The sequence below is a fragment of the Lagenorhynchus albirostris genome, chromosome 7 (genome assembly GCF_949774975.1).
Source record: "Lagenorhynchus albirostris chromosome 7, mLagAlb1.1, whole genome shotgun sequence".
Taxonomy (NCBI): Eukaryota; Metazoa; Chordata; class Mammalia; order Artiodactyla; family Delphinidae; genus Lagenorhynchus; species Lagenorhynchus albirostris.
Window position 1 is genome coordinate 22673294 of NC_083101.1, and position 20325 is coordinate 22693618.

The 20325-nt window shown below is 38.9% G+C and overlaps 1 protein-coding gene and 1 pseudogene across 4 annotated transcripts in view; both read left to right on the forward strand.

Moving 5' to 3' along the window:
- The window catches only part of LPAR1 (lysophosphatidic acid receptor 1), a 165094-nt gene that overhangs the window by 83273 nt on the left and 61496 nt on the right, over positions 1-20325 (forward strand). The window lies entirely within an intron of this gene.
- LOC132523079 (ADP-ribosylation factor-like protein 2-binding protein) lies at positions 5032-5559 on the forward strand (annotated as a pseudogene).

Here is a 20325-nt window from a genome sequence, read left to right on the forward strand (position 1 = left end):
TTGGGAGCAGTAGTAGCTTCTGATAGTTGGGGGAACTCAAGCCCTCTCGGAAGGAGTCGGCTGTAAGCTGGGGTGTTAGGTCACAGAGAGAGGCAGCTTACCCTTCCGGAGAGATGCAGCTCATTGGGTCACTTGGTTCCCAGGATCCTCTCGCCCATGATGAGCATCTTGATTATATGTCAACTCTTCACATGTAATTTGTGCAGTCAGATTTTAATCCGAGGCTGATTTGCCCTTGCCCCCAAGCCTGTATTCATTGTAGTCTCTCCTATTATCAAGTTTTCCCCAGGTTCAGAGAAGGTAAAAGTAATTTAAATACAGCATCTCCTTAGGCAAGGCGTAATAAGCTGTTCACTCAATCAGCTTCACCCGGTATTGTCTGGCACATCAGCTTGCATTCTTTTAGAGTGAATTCAGGGACCTGTGCAAAGATAAACCCACATTCAAGTGTGAAAGGCCTGACAATCCTTTCCTAAGACAAAAACAACAATTTAAAAAAAAAGCTTTTGGTTTTGTTTGGTACTCTATTCATTTGGTAACAAAGAGCATTTTTCTAATCAAGGCTGCCTATTACTAGATATAAACTAATTAATATGAACAAAATAGCTGGTGATTGTTTCCAACAATAATAGGGAAGAAAGGTTCATTGTCACTCTTGCTGGAATTGCTGTTTAGTCAGTGAAAGATACGCCTGGTGCTTTGAAGTGGGACAAGTTTGTATTCCCTGCTTGACTCCTGCCTAGACTGTAAGATGGATTTTTGTTTGCTCATGCTGAGAGAGACAGCACCTTGTTCTGAAGCTAGATGAATACTGAGGCGAAACTGGGCTAGCAGCAGCAGGAAGACTGTCGCTGCTTTGTTGTTCTGCTAGTCCAGATAAAGAGCACCCAAAGGAAGCTCTGGAGATGTTTGCAGACAGGAACATACTCATCCTTTGGTTAAACGAACGCGCTCTTACCCTGCGGGGATGGGAGAATGTAGGGGATGGAGGTAGAATAGGTAACCAATGACCATTTTCTGTTTCTAGAATGCTGTTCAGCAGGACTTTAACGGTGGTTCATCCAGTTACTGTGGGTGGAGTATGGATTAAAAGTTTTATTTTCTTTTTGAATGGAGGGGTCAATAGTTCAATCCATGAATGGGTGGTTTGGGCTCTCTCAAACCGACCGGTAGTAGAGATCAGAAGAGGTGTTTAAGAACTTCAAAGGCGTTCGGATCTCACACCTGTGATTCCAGTAAGGAAGGAATCTTTGCCATCAGTATTTTACAAGGTATTTCATTCGTTCTCATTTGCTAAGTGGCTGTCTTGGTTTCAAGCCAAGGAAACGAAGATATTTTGATCCCTTCAAGTGATGTCCTGTAGCTTTCATTAAAGATATGAATTTGGATAGATGCTTAATGTCTTCATCTTCATCAACAGATTTGTTCCCCTAGTTCTTACCCAGTTCTCTGATATAACTAACAAGTAGGTCTCTACTTGGTGTCTGCTGGAAGACAGGTGTTTTTGAACATCATTACTAATAGGTTTTTAGAGGTTTCATTTCTGATATTAGAGAGTGGATACATTTGGATTAAAGCAGTTGAATTCCTTGTTCAGTGGGTTGTGTTTTTTGAGATTGAAAGACTTCTGTTTTGTTTTTTGGGTTTTTTTTGGAACTTTGTATTATGCAGTTTTCAAACATTCACAGAAATCAAAAGAATAATATAATGAATCCCAATATAGCCATCACTGAGATTCAACAGTTATTAACATTTGGCCAGACTTGCTTCACCTTCTCCCATTTTGGGGGGATGAAATATTTTAAAGCAAATCCTTGGCATCCTGTTATTTTATCTCAGTCCTCATACATCAATATGCATCTCTAAGAAAGAATTCACTTATATAACCACAGTCCCATTCTTACACATAGCAAATGATAAACAACATTTTAATGTCATTTTCTACTCGTCCATATTCAGAATTTCCCAATTGCTTTTCTCAAAAGTGTTTTTGCAGTTGGTATATAAAGTGTTATCTTTTAAAAACACTGATTAGATCAGTTTACTCTTCTGCCTGAAACTATTCAATGACTTTTTAATGTTTAAAAATGGAATTGTTGCAATTGTTAAATTATCAGTCCCTAAAGTAAGGGATCATGGCTATCTTGGTAGTAACTTTCTTTTGGACTAAAGTGTGAGCAATTACTTGTAGTATGACGTATGTTTCCAGTGCCACATAATGAAGACATAGTGTGGTCTGGCTTCACCTACCCAGAGAAAAGAGAATGCGTGGGCTTAGATCCAGGTGAATTTTGGTTCAGATATAGGTTTAAATCCCTTTCAATATAGATCTCTCTTCAGCTAATTTTTTTTTTTAATCTCTAGAATTCAAATAATATACACTGTGCTCACAGATTTAAATGGCAAAATGTCTGCTAGGTGCTTTGTACAGTATTAGCCTCTTAATAGATCCCTGACATATGTTAGTTCCTTCCTTTTTCCCCATAATTATTCCCCATAGTTTTTTGCAGGGAGTGAGTGGGTACCTCTACATATGGTCTGTGTGTATGACGCGCATATGTGTAGTATGCCAGAAGATCCATCAGAGGAAAGCCAAGTTGAATAAACACTAAGGAAAACTCCAGTGTATTGCCAGGAATAAATGCGTGTGGAGATAAACACTGAGATTTCTGACTTACTCCACCTTGAACCATGTTTCTATTAGAAGTTAAATTTGTTCTCATATTGCAATTTGAATTCATCTCTGCCCCCTTTTGTGTTTATAAACACAGATAAAGTTTGAGACGATATCTTATTTCAGAATCCAAGGGCACATTTGGAGTTTTCTATTCATAAGATAAAATTTTACTGGGATACCTAGGGCAAACCACAAATGAGACCTTTCATGTTTGTTTCTTTTTCTTTCTAATTGGTTTAGTCTTTAATGATTAATGGAGCCAATTCTTTTTTTTTTTTTTTTTTTGATTTTAGGAAATCCCTTATATATATATATATTTTTTTTACCTTTTAACTTTTTATTTTGAAATAATTACAAATTTAGAAAAATCAAAGAAAAAACAAAGCACAGAAACTTCCCATATACCTTTCACTCAGCTTCCCCTAATGTCACCATGCTACGGAACCTTAATACAATTAAGAGAAACCAGGAAAGAAAATACTGATACAATATGGTGAAGTAATCTGCAGACCTGAGATGAATTTCACCAGTTTTCCCAATAGTTTTAATGATTAATGGAGCCAATTCTTTATCCTTCAGAGTGATGTGGCTTCTTCCCTCTTACTGCCCATGATGGGGCTCTTGGCCTATTTTCCTTTTTACACTCCTACCTTCTCCAGTTGTTTTGCTTTGAACTTTAGTTGCAGCTATTCCATGAATAAAAGCTAAGGTGGGAAAATGCCCTGCTGTTTTTACCAGCTGAGGAGATGGTAATCAGAGGGTGCAGGGGAGTTTTGTCTTTTGAGAACTGTACCTTGCTGTAATAAGACTGTCATTTAAAAATTCCACCTTGGGTGATACTACCAAGTGATGATACTGAGTGATGATACTACCATTTGGTAATCACATAGCATCCCTTAAAGAACTGCCTGTAAGCTAGACTTATTCCATTTCGTAAATGATTATCCTGGGCAGGCTCAGGCTGGGAGAGAAGCGATAGTGGGTTGTTACCTGCTCCTTAGCATCCGATAAAATGTTTCTGAAAGGGATGAATTCCTGAAAGGCAAGGTTAGGTATTAAGCAACTTTCAAAGATTCAGACAACCTTTGGTAGCAAGAGCACCTGCCCTGTAGGAAGAGGGATAGGGTATGGTTGTTGGTGAACAAGATATTTGCCCCATTTAAAAGTATTTGCACTGAGATGAACTTCCACCAGCCAGCATAGGGAGGTTTGAAGCCTTAGTTCAAGCCTGGGAGAAAAAGTCATTCATCTGGATTCAGGTTTGGGCCCCAACTCCAAGGGCTTTGCATATTCTAGAACTCTGTTTAGCATTACCTTAACTGTGGTTGATCAAGTTACTGAAGTCACCTGGCAAAAACCTGGCAAAAACCAAGGGCCCAGGAAGAAGCCCAGCCCTATGGCCTGTGCTCTGGGCTTACCTCTGACATGCTGGTTTGTATATGGATACACAGTGGGAACTCAGGACTCAGAGGTTATGGTCAGGCATAGATGTGACAAGTCAGATGGAGACACTCAGCTGCTGGTCAGCTCACTGTCTCATTCAAGACCAGCTTGGAAAAGCAGAGCAACAGAGCCTGCAGCTGGGAATTCAGCTCTATATCAGCGGAGAAAAAAGGTAGAAAGAACAAGGTGGCGAATGACAGGGAATCTGAGAGGTTGTAGTCCTGTTGTGCCACGATGTTTAACTCAAATGATGTATCCGGAATATACATTTATTCTTATGAGAACTTTTCTGCATGATTTTTTTCTCAAACATATTAAAAAATAGCATTAAGTATTTAAAATATTAAAAACGGCCTCTTTTCAGTTGCACATCTTATTGCTTTCCTCTAAGCTAGTCACAGAAAAAGCATCGAGAAGCTGTTTGTAAGAATAAGAGAATACAGTAAGTATGGGTAGTAGAATACAACAAGAACTTAAAGAATAGGTATACAACCCTATTTTTTAAAAATTGAGAGGCGGGGCGCGGTAACGGACGCCTGGACCCCGTGGCGGCAGCGGCGTGTTTAGTGAGGCCTGGCAGGGCTTAGAGGCCCGGCCGGCCCGTGGCCGCAGCCGCGGAGCCTGAGGCCGGGGCGTCGTGCGCAGGCGCTACCCGGCTGGGCCGCGAGCCGCCCGCGGCCTCGGCAGCGAGGCCTTCCTGATGCCGGTTGGGGCTCTGCGCAGCAGAGCGGAGGATGCTCCCGGGCCGCGGGCGTGGTAGAAAGCCGGCGGCCCGCTCCCCCGCGGGCGGTGGATGCGGCGGCGGCGGCGGCGGCAATGGACGCCCTAGAGGAAGAGAGCTTCCCGCTGCCCGTCTCTTCGCCTCTGATGCACAATTTGATGCTGTGGTTGGATATTAAGAGGACATTATCATGGATGGTGAGTTCCAGCTATTACAGAGGAATTGCATGGACAAGTACTACCAGGAGTTTGAAGACGCAGAAGAGAGTAAGCTCACCTACTTTTAACGAATGTATTTCTTTGGTAGAAAAGTATATAGAAGAACAGCTGTTGGAGCGGATTCCTGGATTTAACATGGGGGCTTTCACTACAACTTTACAGCACCATAAAGATGAAGTGACCGGTGACATTTTCGACGTGCTTCTCACGTTTACAGATTTTCTAGCTTTTAAAGAAAGCTTTCTGGACTACCGAGCAGAAAGAGAAGGCTGGGGACTGGACTTAAGCAGCAGTTGAATGGTGACTTCATTGTGCAGATCATCTTCTATGCCAACTTCCCAGAAGAGTCTGCGGCGCTAGGTCCCACCTGCAGGTAATGGGATCTTTCTAGACATCACCAGGCCAATAGACTGGGAGAGGCTTTGGCTAATGATGTCAGAAGAATATGTCTTGGAAAGACTGACTCTGTTCTACAACTCTTCACTAATGCTAAGTATTGATGGGTCAGAAGAAAATTACCTGACTTCCTGGACACGTTCTTGTCTTCGGTAACCCTAGTACTCCTCCCTGAGTAGACACCTCTCGCAGGAGCTTCTGAGTCTGGCTTCTGCATCAAGCCCAAGACCAGCATTCCACCTGGGGGAATTCCACCAGCATGCATGTTGGTGTGCCCATGTTGGAAGAACCCTATCATCAACTCTCTTGGCCCAGCAGGCCTTGCATGTCCCACCAGGCTTTTTGTGCACTCACAGCTTTTTATATGGGTCAGAGTTTCAGTCCTGCAGCCTCAGTGGGGTTTTTGACTGGGAGTATTTATCTAGGGGTTAACTCAAGCTAGCTGCCCATCTCAAGATTTCTGAAAATCCTATCACAGCTAGTCTTGGCTGTAGGAATCAACTTAGATTCCCTTTACCTAAAAGGTGCATGTGAAAATCAATTCCTAGTCTTACATGTACAGTTCTTGTATCACTGTCTTCTGCTGGTCCTGATGTAGTCCCATTGTTTCTATAACTCTCGTTTACGTGTTTTTTAAAAAATATTTTTATAGATGAATACTCAGGCTAACCTAGTGGATATAATCTTGGAACTTCCATGATTACCCACTTCAAGATCAAAATATTATATGCTGTGTGCTTTTTAGCTGTTAGTGCTATGAAAGCAAACATGCTTGCTACGTTGGTGTTCCCATTTTACTGGGTACCAATGAATGTATGCTGGAAGTAGGCTGAAAGGTTTCCTTTCTTAGAGCGTGTTAATGTTTGTGCAGGTTTGCTTAAAACCCTTTCTGTGTAAAACAGCTCCTTAGGTTTTCTGTTGGGGTAGGGGCTCTGCACTTACTTCTTACTGTCAAAATAATCCTACCAAGATAGTGTTCCACTGGTCTAGCTCAGTAGGAGGTAGCAAACAGCTTTGCTGGTCATCTGTCTGCTTGGGTTTAGTTCACTGGTTTAGTACAATGTTTGATAGAACATGACTGACAAGAAAACATGGATGTCACATGTCTAGAAAGAAAAACTGTAGTAGTTCAATTCCCAATGTGTACCTTAGTTGTTATTTTGTTTTTATTTTTATTTTTCAAGTAAAAATAAGAATCTCTGCTGACTTTTCACTTGGCTGTTCTGGTTTTAAAGGATGAGCTATATGGGCTGTGTGTTTTTCTGTACCGATGTGGCACTTATTAAATACTTTCTACCATGAGTAAAAATAAAATAAATAATAAAAAATTGAACACCTACAACTAATACAATGATCTATGTCAGTTATATCTCAATTTAAAAAACTGTTCAATGAGAAAACTACCCCAAAATCCTGTATACAAATGCCTTAGAAGTATCAAGTATTTAAGAATAACTCTAATAATAAATTTGGTATAAGGACTCTGAGATTATTTATAAAACCTTATTAATAGACATTAAAGAAGACTTAGAGAGATACCATGTCAATGCATTGTGAGATTCATTGATTTCATGTCCGTTCTCTTTAAATGTGTCTGGAGATCGAATGCAGTCACAGTAAAAATTCCAAAAAATTGTCTTGAAATCTCACGAGCTGATTCTAACATTCATATCAAAATACAAAAGGTCAAAACTAGCCAATATCATCTTGAAGAAGATGACCGAGGTGGGAAAAAGTGATCTTCCAGATATCAGAATTTATTATAACATTTTAATAAATAAGTCAGTGTGGTATTTGTATAGGGATAGATAAACCATTGGAAGAAATAGAGCCTAGACACCAATCCACACGTATTATTGTAAAACAAATGGATTTGAAACAAGATAATAAAGAAAGATATTCTGTTCTTAGCCTATGGAAATAAAAAGGGCCACGAGAAAATAATTTTCTTCATCGGATGAATTATTTAATTATCTTGTTTTGATCTGTGAGTTCAAGAAGGCTGCATTTTAGAGGTGGTGTTTGATTTATGAAGGTTTAAACCCTCTGGGTTACTTGATTTAAAAGTTTCAGGAGAAATGGATATTACAGAAACTGAATAATAACTCAGTCCTTAAAACGTGGTGTGTTTCTCTCTATTTTACAGATGAGGAAACTAACTTCTAAGAGGAGAGTGTTAAATAATTTATTCAAGTCATATTAGTAAACAAAACAACTGGAATTTGAACCCAGGTCTCACCAATTCTGGGGTCTAAACTCTAAGCTACTAGAAATCTGTAATGTTATCTCCCAGACCCTTTGCTGTCTCCCAGGAAATAGGAATGTTAAGTGAAGCATGAACATGTATTTCAGTTTAAGGTGTGTGTTTGTTATTTTAAAAATATGTTGGGGTATATGTATATGTATAGCTGATTCACTTTGTTATACAGCAGAAACTAACACACCATTGTAAAGCAATTATACTCCAATAAAGATGTTAAAAAAGAAAATATGTCAAGCATACAGAAGAGTGTAGAGAGTGTTATAATACAATAGGATGTCTATTACCCAGCTTTTAAAATGTTAACATTTTGATGTGATTGCTTCAAAATCTTTTGGGTGAAGATGGTCAAAAGGTACAGACCTCCAGTTGTAAAATAAAGAAGTCCTGGGGATGGAATGTACAACATGGTGACTATAGTTAATAATACTTACATTGCATTATTGAAAGTTGCTGAGAGTAGATCTTAAAAGTTCTCATCACAAGAAAAATTTTGTAACCATGGATATGGTGATGCTTCTTAACGAGGCTTATTATGGTGATCATCTCACAATGTATACAAATATCGAATCATTATGTTGTACACCTGAAACTAGTGCTATATGTCAATTATACCTCAATAAGAAAGGTATATTTTGGTTATTTTATCCATTCTCCAGTTGACAGATATTTATATTGCTTCTAATATTTTGATATTATAAAAGAGTGGCAATGAAAATTCTTGTATATGTCTCCTTATGCACATGTGTGAGTTCTTCTGGCGTTAGAATCTCTCAATCACGTGTATGAACATGTCCGATTTAAGTGGTTTTTGCCAAACTGTTTTGCAAAGCAGTTGCACTGAAATTTTATTCCCACCATAACTGTATGACAGTCTTCGCCAACTCTTAATATTTTCAGACTTGTTAAATTTTGCCCACCTGATGGAATGATTAATTGGGTCTGGCGGCAGTTTGTATTTAACTTTCTCTGATTCCCCGGAAGGGTAATTATCTTTTCATGTGACGACTGGCCATTTAGTTTTCCTCTTCTATGAATTGCCTGTCCCCATCTTTGCCTATTTTGCTATTGGATTGTTTGGCTTTTCTATTTTGATTTGTAAACTAAGCCTTTTTTATGTGCATTGCCAGACTTTTTACTATTCTTCAGCTTTTCTTTTCACTGATTAGGAAGTCTTTTGCTGCACGGAAGTCTTGAATTTTGTCAATGTTTTGGTCTTGTTTAGAAAAATCCCCCATTCACAAATTATAAATATATTCTTTATTTGCTTTTTACATATGTCTTTATATCACCTGAAATTGATTTCTGGGTATGATATGACATAGACAGTCAATTTGTTTTATTTTTTCATATAGATGAACAGTTCCACTGTTTTCCCCATTGGTGGGTAAAGCCATGTCTCTTATATCGAGTTACCATAGAAATGTGTGTTTCTGGTTCTTTATTCTATTCCATTGGCTGTTCATGTTTTTCTGTGCCAATATCATGTCTTATTTTATCACTTTAAAATAACATATTCTTTTCCATAGGGCATCTAGTTCTTTGTTTTCCAAGTTATCTTGGATACTCTGGTTCTTCTGTACTTCTGTAGCAGTGTTTAGGGAGCCTGTCAAACTTCGTGAAAAACCCTTTTGGGATTTTCATTTTATTGCATTGAATTTATATATTAATTTTGGGAAAATTGACATCTTAACACCTTTTTCTTCCCATGAAATATTATCTCTTCAATTATTTAGGTTTCGCTGTAAGCTTTTGAATATTTAGACTTATTCCTAGATACGTTAGACCTTTTGTTATTGTAAATGGGTTGTCCTTGAAATAATAATTAAAAAATTTTTTTCTGGTGTTTCTGTAGGAACACAGTTGATTCATGTGGCTTGATAGTTAATCCAGCAAATTTACTAAACTCTGTTAGTACAGTTTGTTTATATATTATCTTGCATTTTATATGTAACTGATTAATCATTTGTGAAAAAGAGTAAGTTTTTCTTTTCCAATTCTTTCCTTTGTTTTTTTTCCTTATTGTTTTGCCTATAATCACCAATACATGCTAAAAGCAACTGGTGATTGAATCACCTTTGTTTTGTTTCTGCCTTAAAAGGGAATATTTCCATCAAATATGACAGTTGCCATACATAAATCTTTTACCAAGTTAAGGAAATTTCCTTCTAACCCTAGATTGCCAAATTATCATGAAAGGCTATTTAAATTTACCAAACGCGTATTTCCATTTCTAGTGAGATGATCATTGGCCTTTCTTCTTTCCTTGAATTTGCTCGTGTGATGAATTCTATTACCAGATTTTTAAATGTTAAATATTCTTTGCATTCTGGAATAAACTCTATTTAGTCACACCTCTCTCTCTTTCCCTATATCTAGATCTACAGATATAGAAGCTATATTTTATTTAGGAACTCTTCATTTATGTTCTTAAATAATACTGGCCAGTAATTTATTTCACTCTTAATCTCCTTTTTGTTCTTGTACCATGGATGTGCTGGCTTCATACAAATATAACCAAATAAACTGAGAATGGAAAATCAAAACGGTAATATGAGGTAATTTTAGGTAGGTTTCAAAACAAATGGAAGTAAAATGCTGAACCACAGTAACAGGGGAGCCAGAGGTGTTGGAGTGAAAGCTCATCGAGGGAAGAGGATTACCTTTAGACTTCAAGTCAAGTATGCATGTTAAAATATTAAAGATAAGCATGAAAGAGTAGAAATGGAAATGTAACTGGAACCAGTTGAAGTGGAGAAGGGAGAATGCAAAACCTCAATCGGTTCAGTCTTCTCTTTAGTCTGATATTCTTGGGTCCTATCCTACTGTGTACTGTTCTGCTGATTCTCATACATGGTATCCTTCCTGTGTGTTTGTAGTCTTTGGGATGATGAATTCATCATCAGTGAGGCTTATTCGAGAGAATCCTGTGTGGCTGTCCTGAGGTCTGGCCCTCTGGAGAGGTTTGATGCTTGCTAGTAGCAGCACGTGGATGGGAGGGGGGGCGGAGATATCACAGGCTAAGGACTGTGGTTTGTGTTAATTTCTCCTTCTGTGGGTTCTCAGATTTGGCAGAGGTCTAACTTCATTCTCAGACTTGGCAGAAGGTCTAACTTCAAATCCCATCTTGATTGGGAAGGGAGGGGTTTTGATTTCTGAAGGGAGTCTTTTAATTTATTTATTTCCCAACCTGGAGCCTAAGCTGAGACAAACTTCCTTGTTCTCCCCAGTGCACCTGGGTAGATTATTTTTTCTGTTCCACTCTTTTACTGATAGGGAGATCTTCGAGACTCCTAGCTTAACTACTGGGTCTCAGTTCTAAGTCACTTCCTCAGTCAAGGCCAAGGGCTCATTTCTTTTTCCCAGTTATATTTAATGCCCTGTCTGCATGATCCTGACAGTGTGCTGCCAGGGCAGCCTATCACCTCAGTTTGCTGTTCCCTTTTAGCTCAGCAGTGTATCTAAAACACTATATTTTTTCTCCAGCATGTCTTAGTGTTTTTAGGCTTGTTTGTTTGTTTTCCATTTCTTCCTCTTGGGCCCAGACTCAAAATTCTCTCTGGAAATTCAACTAATATGATGTCACTCACTCAGCCTGTTACAAGGGGCCATAACAGATACAAAGTATTTTTATTGATTTACACTTGTTTTCCATAGTTTTCTTTTTTACATGTGTGTACATCATATTCACGTACATTGTTACTGTATAAGAAGTAGCATTTTATGTACTTTTTCAGATAAAGTTTAAAAAAATCTAGTAGTTGCGCATTCTTCAGCTACTGTGAGGCTAACTTTCTAACTTTAGAACATTTTTAGTTTGCATCAGCATTGTTTTGTGTCCTATTTTCTGATTATAGTGGTAGATCATTCCTTTTTTTCTTTTTATTGTTTCTAATTTGAGACTCCAAAAAGTGAGAACTATTTTTCTTGTTAATAGAGACTTAATTGCATTTAATTAAATTCTGTCCCATCTCTTTTCAGTCTTTTTTTGGTGGGGGGAGGAAGAGGGAGGAAATGTGTGGAAGGTCTGATTATTTTAGATTTAAAAACTAGAATTGAAGAGCCCTTAGAGATATCTTATTTTACAAATGAGAAATTGACACTCAGAGCAGTTATGAGACTTACTGAAGCTGGTGAGCATCAGAATCAGGAAGAAGTCCTCACCCACTCCACTGTTGTACTTTAACAGAAGTGGGAAACCAAATAGGCTTGATTTAGATCTTATTACTGGTCCTTTATTCAGTATAAATTAAAATCTCCCTTTAGGATGTCAGTAGAGTACATATTTACATTCTTATCTAAATGCTTACTAAATCATAAAGGTTTAGTTACCAGTTCGTGAGCTTGTGCTAAGTGCTCCCTTCTCCGCTTGGCTAATGAAGGTGTAGTTGTCTTTCAGGAGATTAAATACCACACTGGATGGACCGTGAGTGACCCCACACCAGGCGCCCAGGTGTTTCATGTTGGTACCCCTGGAAGGCATAGCGTAGTGTAGTGCCATGCCCCATACCTGGCGTTCCAGAAATGTTTGTGAATGTGCCAGTGAAGAAATGAAGTGCATAGCGAAGATGAACACCCTCTGTGTCTCTTTAGAGTTCAGGCTTGACAGAGTGTTATGGCTTTTGAGATCACACGATGGGTGAGGTAAATTTTTGAGATTTGGAACATCTGTTTCTGTAGAGCAGCGAACGAGGCCTCCTCCCTCCACCCCATCATCCTGAAATGTAATTGGTGGATGTGCAAAGGGCGTGAGTATGGACTTCTCTTTTTAGCTTCGAGGACAGTTTATTTTTGGAATCATTCTATTTTGTTTACATCTTTGTTTCTTGGGCAGGGCGGAATTCTGTAACTTATTACAGAGAAATTTCTAATTATAGTCATCAGGATTTTGGAATAATGAACTTTAAAAAAGTATTTGAGTTTTGTCTGATTATATTCTTGTTTCCCCCTAAATTTATTGCAACAGATACTACTTTTCTAAAGAAGAAAATCATTTATAGTCTTATCTATATAAATTTCACAGAATTGTCATTCTAGACATCGTTTTTTTACTCTATTTTCTCCAGTAATATGAAAAGTAATCATCTTTTAGTATATTAACTACTCAATTTGGTGGCTTTTGAATCGATTATATTTAAACTTATTTTTGAAAATTATTGTTACAACTTAAATAGTATGTTTTGATTCATACCTGAGTAATAAGAGAAAATGAACAGATATTTCCATACTTCTCTTCCCCTATTTTTAAGTTCTTATTGATACAGTGATTTTAGTTCCAGATGATTATTAATTTATTGTCTTTATAATAAGTATACCCTCAAGAGTTATTTTTAATTTTTTATTTATTTACTTTTTTTGCGGTATGCGGGCCTCTCACTGTTGTGGCCTCTCCCGTTGCGGAGCACAGGCTCTGGACGCGCAGGCCCAGCGGCCATGGCTCACGGGCCCAGCCGCTCCGCGGCATGTGGGATCTTCCCGGACCGGGGCACGAACCCGTGTCCCCTGCATCGGCAGGCGGACTCTCAACCACTACGCCACCAGGGAAGCCCAAGAGTTATTTTTGATATTTGTTTTATAACCATTTGGAGAGCAGTTACTTAGACTCAATTTTGTTTTGTGTATTTTTGATGCTTACTGCCAGTCTTTCTATTCTGTTGTGGTTTTTATTTTTACTTTTTTCATGGCTTACTTGCATTTGTATTTTCTTTAGGAAGGAAATGTAGATGATGATCTTTTGGAGCTCCCACATCTCTGGGACTGTTCTTTATTATCCCCTATGAGAACATCAGTATAGCTGGCTGTGGAATTTATGATCTCAGACATTTTCTCCATATAATGGAGATTTTTTTCCAAATTGAAGTATAATCAAAATAATGGAGATTTTGATTGGTTGTGTTCTATCTTTTGGAATTCTACAGCAGAAGCTTAGCAATACCATATTTTTCTCTCTTTCTCTCAATATTTGATTTGTTTGCTTTTTGTTTATTTTTTTATATTTTTAGAATTTCGAATGTTAACCTTGAGATTCCAAAATCTAACCTAGCTGTATCAGAATTTTAGTGATTTTTTAAAAAATTTTATTTATTTATTTATTTTTGGCTGTGTTGGGTCTTCGCTTCTGTGCGTGGGCTTTCTCTAGTTGTGGCGAGCGGGGGCCACTCTTCATCGCGGTGTGCAGGCCTCTCACTGTCGCGGCCTCTCCTGTTGTGGAGCACAAGCTCCAGACGTGCAGGCTCAGTAGTTGTGGCTCACGGGCCTAGTTGCTCTGCGGCATGTGGGATCTTCCCAGACCAGGGCTCGAACCCGTGTCCCCTGCATTGGCAGGCAGACTCTCAAACACTGCGCCACCAGGGAAGCCCAATTTTAGTGATTTTAATCGACTCTTTTGTAATTTATGTAAACTTAAACCAGTAATCTGAGGTCTTTCTCCTTAAGCAATAACTTTTCTTATGCTTCAAGCTGTGTTACTTAAGCTTTGTCCTAGGCTTACTTGGAAAGCTAGTTATGTTTGGAATGTTTTTCCTATACGTGCCTTCTTTCCTTTTATTCTTATCTCTGACCATCTTCTCTGAGCACTGAGTAAACTTCCTAAGTTTGTTTTCTATTTGCCATTTCAGTTTTCTGGAATTTTTTTTTTTTTTTTTTTTTTTTTTTGCGGTACACTGGCCTCTCACTGTTGTGGCCTCTCCCGTTGCGGAGCACAGGCTCCGGACGCACAGGCTCAGCCGCCATGGCTCACGGGCCCAGCCGCTCCGCGGCATGTGGGATCCTCCCGGACCGGGGCACGAACCCGCGTCCCCTGCATCGGCAGGCGGACTCTCAACCACTGCGCCACCAGGGAAGCCCAGTTTTTGGAATTTTTATACATCATTTCATTGCCTGAATTATTGTTTTTAGTTGAAAAATAGTTTTTCATCTCTTTGGTGGGCTCAGTGATGAAGTTCTAATGATGTCCGTTGCATATTTAATCCTGGAACCACTGAATAGGCTAATTTACATGGCAAAAGGGGCTTTTCAGGTGTGATGAAGTTCAGGATTTTGTGATGGGGAGATTATCCTAGGTTATCTGGGAAGGTAATCACAAGGGTCCCTAAATGTGGGAGATGGAGGAAGAAGAGTCAGTGTTAGAATGATGTCAGTGTGAGAAAGACTTGGCTGGCCATTGCTGGCTTTGAAGCTGGAATGGGGCCAGGAGACAAAGAATGTGGGCCATCTCTGCAAGTGGGAAAAGACAGAAAAATTCTCTTCTAGAGCCTCTGGAAAGGAACACAGTCCTGCCAGCACCTTGATTTAGCCCAGTGAGCCCCACTTCGGACTTCTGACCTCCAGAACTGTAAGATAATAAATTTGTCTTTTTAAGCTACTAAATTTGTGGCAATCTGTTACAGTAGCAATGGGAAGCTAATATAATCTCTATGTAGTTTTTTCTGAAAAAAAAAAAAATTTTTTTTTTTTGTCTTCGTAATGGCTGGCTCTATTTTCAGTGCTTGTACCCTAACAAAGCATTTTGAGGATCAAATCAGAAATATCCTAGTATTTAATCTTTTCCATTCCCCCTTTTTCTTTTTTAATAAATCTGCTTCAAGGGGAGGTATTTTCTGTTATCCTTTAGGATGGCCATCTCCTCCTCTGAGATCGTTTTCTCCCCATTGTGTTGGCTGATTTTTTCTGTTTGCCGTATCATTATAACCATGACTACCTGAATGTCTTGTAGTCCAAGCACAGTTGAATTGCATTCTCTCAGAGCTCGATGTGGGCTTCTGCCTAAATCCATCAGGTCCTGAAAAAGGAAAGAAGCACTTTCACACTACCCTTGTGACTACCATTGAAGATGCTGCCAGGGTGTCCTTCACTTATTCTCCAGATCTGCTGCTTTTTGCAGATGATAGGAGAAAAGTTTTAATTCTTCTTTCAATTCAGTCCTGTTTTACTAAATCTAGCTGAAATTCCTGAAGTTTTTCTCAGGTATATTCTACCCTTACTATTTTTAATTCCTGCTGTATTTTCTACTGCTTTAATATTTAGTTGGCAATTTGATTAACTATAGAGTCCTGACCCACAATATTCTTAATATAGACTTTTAAATCTGAAATAGACCTTATGTATAATTTAGTCCAATTTCCTCATTTAACAGATGGTAAAACTGAGAGGTTCAAAAAATCATGTAAGTTATGTCATTAAATACGGTATGGTTTTTATGGTATCACTACTCAATTTTTGAGAGATAAGAGATGGAATAGAACCAGGTCACATGCCATTTGCTGAGTAAACACTGGATACCTTCAGAGAAAATTTTTCAGTTTAATTCATCTTAGCATATTGGGGCTTAAAAAGCCAATTTATACTTTATTTTGTCATTCTTAATTATATGGTTTTTCTATGTGGGAAAAGCAAAGAAGCTGTTCATATCACTGTTTGACTTTGTTGGCAGTTGGTGTTTAGAAGTTGGAATGCTGTGAAATACTACATGCTTCCTGTTTGATTAAGAAATTTCTTTGTCTGGAGAAAGTAAATGGTTACAGGGGCTAAAGGAAAGAACAGAATTTTCATTTATATAATATTTATGATTTTTTTAATATCCTTTGCAGAAAGAAAACTTGTGAAGTATAAACGTTTTTTTGAATTATCTTTAATTTATTAAAGCAATCAGTATATATTTAGAATCTAATCTAATAGTTGGATGCTATACAACAGTGAATGAGAAAGCTAGAATCTCTGCCGTCATAATGCTTACAGCCTAGTGTGGGGAGGTGTCAATAGATAGTGAAGCAATTGTTATACAGTGTGGTAAGTGTTGTTATAGGAGTAATGCAGGGAACTGTGGTAGGAGGCACCTTGCCCAGACATGGGAAGATCTGGGGAGAATGACTGGAAATAATAATATTTCAACTGGTACATGAAGAATGAGTATAAGGTGAAAATGGGGGGAAGATTGTTCTAGGCCAGTGGTATTCAAAGTGTGGTCCTTAGCCCAGGAGCATCAGTGTCATGTGGGGCCCCACCTCAGATCTGCTAAATCAGACAGATGTGGTCATCAAGCTGTGTTTTACAAACCTTCTGGGTGCTGATGCAGAAAACCTCTGTTCTCAGCGATGCTGAGAACCAGAGGTGAGAGAGAGCACAGTATATTAAATAGAGCTGAAGCAGAGAGTTTAAAGTCATTAATAGCTTGAGTTGAGGCTGGAGAGGCCTCATAAGGAGGCCAGATAAGGTGGTTGAAGAGTATGGATTTTTAGCTTAAGTGCACTTGTTAGCCATTGAAGCGTTTTTAGTAGAGGAACAGTTTGGGCAACTTTGTCTTTTAGAAAGATCACTAGAGAAGTGATTGGTGCTAGGTAGAAAGAACACCTAGGAAGCCAGTGTAGTAGTAATGCTGGTGGCCATGAGGATGGAATAGTAAACAGGTTGAACAGATACTTAGGAAGGAGAAGTTACAGGGTATGGTTATCGGTTAAATGATGAAGATGAGGGGAAAAGGAATTCCCACGTTTAGCATTCAGGCCACTATAAAGATAATGGTTCTCTAGCCTCTGAAATAGTGACCGCGGGAGGAACAAGTTGGGGAAGGTTATAAGTTTGAGCTTGGTTTTGAACACAGAGACAGAAGTAATTATGAGGTTGTCAGAGATAACAGTGGGCAATTTGGTATTTGCTTAGCGCTAAGGAAAGAAATAAGGGTCAAATATGTAGATGTGGGAGTATTTGAGATATATAAGATAATTGAAATCTTGGAAGACATATTAGAAAACTCAATGAAAGTGTGTTGAATGAGAATATAGGGTAGAAACAGTAATGTTGCACAGAGGATGGGGAACCTCAGAAATGACTGAGAAGGACCAACCAGGGAGAGAGAGATCAAGAGCCAGGATAGTATGATGTCATGATAGCTAAAGAAAGAGAATTTTCTAAAAAAGAGGCTCCCAGTCATGTATCTGATGCTTTGAGGGGTTAGTAAGGTGAGAACTGAAAAATTTCCATTAGAACAGCCACCAGATTGGTGTGATTTGGGGAAGTTAATGTGAAACTCAAGAATTGACTAGAGTGGATTTGATGGAGGGGAAGGGGGAGAAGCTGTACCATAGGTAATTGAGAAATTTGTGTGTGTCCAGTGAGACACTGGAGAGCAATTGGCTATGAAGGGGAAAAATCATCAGAGCTGGAAGCCAAACAGGAAGTTATATGGGGATTTCGTTCTTTCTTTCTCCCTCCCTCTCTCCCTCTCTCCCTCCCTCTCTCCCTCCCTCTCTCCCTCTCTCCCTCTCTCCCTCTCTCCCTCTCTCCCTCTCTCCCTCTCTCCCTCTCTCCCTCTCTCCCTCTCTCCCTCCCTCTCTCTCTCTCTCTCTCTCTCTCTCTCTCTCTCTCTCTCTTTCCCCCCCTCCCTCCCTCCCTCCCTTCTTTCCTTCCTTCCTGTCTTTGGTAGAGATTAAACTTACTTGTATATGGATAGGAAAGATTCAAGAGAGAGGAGAAGGAGTGAGGAGGGACTTGAAGAAAGAAAGCAATTTATAGAACAAGATTCTGGAAATAGTAAGAATGGATGGGATTCAGAACACTTGGATGGCAAAGGCTACACCTTTTCCATTGTAACAGAAGGGGAAGAAAAAAATGGGTTTTTGAATAGGTAATTTTAAAGGAAAAAGAGTTTCAGTCTGATGATTTCTAAGTTTCCTCTTTTGGCAACTGCTGCTGGAGAGAGGGAAGGTGAGACTCGAAAGAGAATAATAAATTTAGAGTATTTACTGTGAAGAAGATACAGAATAATAATTAGGGGGAAAATCAGATTTCTTGTGGCATTAAATTCTCAGTTGAGGCAAGACATCATGTGAATTTATAGCAGAATCAATCTGCCAGATATGTTGATTTTTCTCTAACATTTCTCAGAAGCCTTGGTGTAGGTGTGGAAGTGGGAACCAATTGCATTCATCCAAGACTGGTGTTATTTTAAGAAATTGTTACAGAAGTGCAGTGGAGCAAGTAGATTAAAAGATAAAGGTCTCTACTTCCTTATCTGAAACTATAACATTTAAGAAGATCTGAAAACTGATGATTTTTTCTTAACGCAGTGGCAAAAGTTGCTCTGAATGAATAGATATGAGGCTACTTATAACCTTTATTTATCAAACTTAGTGTATATATTCATATGTTTTACTTTAGAGATTAACGTGTATCATTATGGAGTGCTGTCTCAGATTTTGGTGGGGCTGTTACGTCAAACATAGATTATGTCCTCTATAACTGTTCTTAAAACTGGCAAATTTTTGAATTCTGAAGGACATCTGACCTCAAAGTCTTCAAGAAGAGACTGTGTTCTTGCGTTAGCAAAAAAAAAAAAAAAAAAAAGAGGTTGAAACGATATCCTATGGAACCTAAGCCAGATAGGGAAAAGGGGGAAGATAGGGAGGTAATCCATTGGGAAAAAGTAGGATGCTTAAGGAAATAGATGGCTTCAAAGAACTGATGTAGGGGGATCAATTGAGAAATTTGGAAGAACGGGAAGGGAGTACTTAGAATGTATAAATTTGGAAGAATGGGAAGAGTAATTAGAATGGAAAGAGTATTAGAATGTATCAATTGATTATTTCCAAAGGGAGACAGTTCTGAGTGGTTACAGAGTCCAGGGTGTGACCTTGGAAGTGGGCAGCTGAGTTGTAATGGAATAGAAAGTCATGAAAGATGAGGTCAAGAAACTGAGAGGCTAGAAAATTAGATGAGATACCCAGAGTGATGGCAAGATTTGGAGTGGAATGGAACATCACAGGTTCTCAGATCGCCAATGAGTGGGGCTCTGTGGAAGGTACATTAGATACCAAGATGTGTAAGACAAGGTCTTCACTCTTCCCCTGGACTATCATCTTTTTAAGAAACAAGGTGATACATAATTATACAACATGGTAAGAGTGATTATTATAGAAGCATAACCTAAAAACTATTTAGTCTAAATGAGGAAAGAGACCCTAGATGTCTGGACAGGTCAGGAGATTAACCATTCAAGAAGAGTTTCACACACTGTTTTGGAACTTTCTGTGTTTGGTAAACATTAAGGCACAACTCACGGATATTCGGTAGAATATTCTATCAAAAATAGTGGTTAAAACTGTCATGTTTGCTAGGTAATTTACTAAATGCAGTGCAAGATATGAAGAAAAAGGTTGGATGTGAGCTATCTTCAAGAAATATTCTCTAATTTTAGGAGTCACAGACAAACCTAAGGCTTTAGGAAGGGTGATTTATTCTATTTGATGTGTAATTTTCTAGTTTCTCCGTGTTACTTTTTTTTTTTTTTTTTTTGCGGTACACGGGCCTCTCACTGTGTGGCTTCTCCCGTTGCGGAGCACAAGCTCCGGACGCGCAGGCTCAGCGGCCACGGCTCACGGGCCCAGCCGCTCCGAGGCATGTGGGATCTTCCCGGACTGGGGCACGAACCCGCGTCCCCTGCATCGGCAGGCGGACTCTCAACCACTGCGCCGCCAGGGAAGCCCTCCGTGTTACTTTTTCCTTTCTAATTTTGTTTTAATAGTTTTATTGACACCTATATCATTCTATTAGAAACTTCCTCAATCCTTTAGAATTCAAGTGAGAGTATAAGTAGTTCATAAGCAAATATATTCTG